The following is a 3,260-nucleotide window of genomic DNA, read 5'->3' as shown; positions in this document are numbered from 1 at the left end:
TCTTTGTATCTTCAGTGGAATTTGTAGAGATTCTTAAATATCTGACTTGAGATCTTCTATTAGCTTGGAAATTTTGATCTTTTGTTTTTTTAATTGAGGAGTAATTGACATATGACATTATTAGTTTCAGGTTTACAACATGATAGTTTGATATTTGCATATAGTGCAAAATGATCATCTCTATAAGTCTACTTAAAATCCTTGACCATACAATTAGAATTGTAATTTTATTTTTATTTTTTTGAGGAACTTCCCATTATTTTTTAATATATTCTGTTTCTGTTTCATTCTCTATTTTCTCCTGTCTGCTATTTTCCATATCTCCATCACCTGTGGATCTGTTTCTGTTGTCTGATTTTTCTCTTGATTACCAGCCAGTTCTTATAAGCGTAATTTAAGAAAATATCTGGGAATTATATTGTGTATATTGTTTAAAAACTATATAGCTGACCAGAGGTTCTAGATGTTATCTTCCTTAGAAGGGGACTTAATTTAACTTCTGATGAACAAGTTAATCTAGATATTTGTGAGAGCTGGTCCATTTGGTGTTGGCAATGATCACTTATAAAGCTGCAGTCACCTGAGAAGTTGGCTGGGGCACTTTGGCAATCTTCCACATGGCCTCTCTTTCTACATAGTGTACCATTCTCCAGGGCTTCCCCACATGATGCATTCTCCATTGGGATAACCTATACTTTCCATGGAGCCTGGGTTCTGAGAGAAAGAATTGCAAAAGTGTAAACCCCAGTAACCAAGTGCTTATCCCCAAAATCAGTGTGAGAAGAGCCACCTAAAAGGTATAAACACTGGAAGATATATTCTGTTGAAGGGGTTTGGGGAGCAGATGGGGGATGTTGGAATTGGGAAGATACATATCCATGTAACAAATTACCATCCCAAATGAAAGCCTAGAATGTCTACCAGCACCCCTCCCCTTCAATGACTCTTGATCTCCAAGAAAGCTGATGCCTTCTTGGCTTAAGCTTGGCGGCAAGCTTAAGAAGAGTAACTCCGAGGCCAAAACACCTAAGAAGGGGAGGCCCCACTGCAGCCGAAATCCTGTCCTAGTTAGAAAAATTGGCATATTCCCAATCTGCTATGTATCCAGAAAGACCATGCACAAGAGAAAATATTCACCAGCTAAATCCTGGATTGAAGGAAAAAGAACATTCTTGCACTGTCACAAAACCAGTCAGTGGTGACAAGAATGGCCAGGACCCTAATGGTTACACTTCACAGAATAACTAGATGCTATCCTACTAAAGGTGTGCCTCGAAAGCTGTTGAGCTACTGCAAAAAACCCTTTAGTCTGCTTGTGAAGAAAGTGCAAGGTAGCATCACCCCTGGGACCATTCTGATCATCCTCACTGGGCACCACAGAGGCAAGAGCGTAATTTTCCTGAAACGATTGAACAGTGGCTTCCTACTTGTGGTTGGACCTCTGTCCCTCAATCGACTTCTCCAAGTAGAATATTTCAGAAATTTGTCATCACCACCTCCACCAAAACTGATACCAGTGGTGTGAAAAATCCCGAAACATCTCACTGATGCTTACTGTAAGAAGAAGCTGTTAAGCCTGACACCAGAAAGGTGAGATCCTTGACATAGAGTAGAAGAAACACAAGATCACAGAGCAGTGAAAGGTCGATTAGAACACTGGACTTGCAAATTCTGCCTAAAATCCAAGCTATTCCTTAGCTCCAGGTCTACCTCCACTCCATGTTTGCTCATACAAATGAAATTTACCCTCACAAATTGGTTTTCTAAAGTTCTTACAAAGAATCTAATGAAATAACTGACCAATTTAAAAAAAAAAACAGACACAACAAAGAAAGAGGAGATCTTTAAAGATTAGGAAGAAGTTAATATTTTGAGAATATTTTCATGGTCTAAGAAAGAACCCCCATACCCTTTAGCTACCCCTCTTTTCTTTCCTCCATCCCCTCAAAGCTAATCTTTGTTCTGTCTCTATGGATTTGCCTATTCTGGAAACATCATGTAAGTGGAATCTTATAATATGTGGTCTTTTGTGTCAGCTTTTTTAAAAACATACTATACTGTTTGCAAGCTTTATTCATGTTGTGGATATCAGTACTTGTGTCATCAGCACAGTATGTATTAGTACTTCATTCCACTTTATGGCTGAATAATATTTCATTATATGGAAATGCATTTTGTTTATCCTTCTATGATGGACATCTTAGTTGTTCCTATGTTTTGGGCATTAATGAATAATGCTGCCGTAACCATTTATGTAAAGGTATCTATGCAGACATAGGTCTTCATTTCTCTTAGGATATAACTAAAAGAGGAACAGCTGCATCAAACGTCAACTCTGTTAACTCAAATTGTTTTCCAGAGTCTCCAAGCCATTTTACATTCCCACCAGCAGTGTGTGAAGGTTCTGATTTCTCCACATCTTCTCTAATATTCTTATAACTTTTTGATTATAGCCGTTGTAGTGGTTGTGAAGTGCTGTCTTGTGATCTGATCTGTTTCCCTGCTGACTAATGTTGACCATCTATTCATGTGCTTATTTATTTATTTTCTTTGGAGAAACATCTATTTCAGTCCTTTGCCCAATTTTGAATTGAGTTGTCATTTTTTTAAGTTGTAAGATTTTTTTTTTTTATATTCTGATTTCAAGTCTTTCATGAGATGTATGATTTGCAAATATTTTCTCCCATTCTGTGGGTTGTTTTTCCACTTTTCTTGGCAGTGTCCTTTGAAACACTCAAGTTGTAAAATTTTAATGCAGTTTCTTTTTTCTTCTATTGTCTGTTCTTTTAATGTCATTCCAAGAAATCATTGCCAAATCAAAATTTGCCTAAGTTTTCTTCTAAGACTTTAATCATTTTAGCTCTTAAATTTAGGTATTTGATCTATTTGGGGTTCATTTTTGTTTATGGGTTGAAGCAAAAGTCTAATTTATTCTTTTGCATTTGACTATCTAGTTGGCCTAGCACCATTTGTACTCATTAAACGATATTTTACCCTTGTCAGACCTCAATTAATTATGAATATATATTTGTTTCTGAATTCTCAATTCTCTTTCATTAATCTATGTCTGCCTTAATGCCTGTACCACACTATCTTGATTTCTGTTCTTTTGTAGTGAATAAATTTAAAAATCAAGTATAAGTCTTCGACTTTGTTCTTCTTTTCCAAGATTATTTTCACCATTTTGGATCCCTTGTAGTTATTACTGATTTTTAGAATCACATTGTCATTTTCTACAAGGAATTTAGTTTGGGTTCTAA

At 36.1% G+C, this 3,260-nt stretch overlaps 1 pseudogene across 1 annotated transcript; it reads left to right on the top strand.

The window, feature by feature from the left end:
* Positions 1 to 965: 965 nt before the first annotated feature.
* On the top strand, positions 966 to 1,767 carry LOC311176717 (large ribosomal subunit protein eL6-like; annotated as a pseudogene). The gene has a single exon. The product of its transcript is annotated as a large ribosomal subunit protein eL6-like (transcript).
* The last annotated feature ends 1,493 nt before the right edge of the window (positions 1,768 to 3,260 follow it).

This window comes from Talpa europaea (assembly GCF_964194135.1).
Source record: "Talpa europaea genome assembly, chromosome: 9".
Classification (NCBI taxonomy): domain Eukaryota; kingdom Metazoa; phylum Chordata; class Mammalia; order Eulipotyphla; family Talpidae; genus Talpa; species Talpa europaea.
The sequence above is the reverse complement of the archived record's forward strand: the minus strand, read 5'-3'. Positions and strand labels throughout refer to the sequence as shown.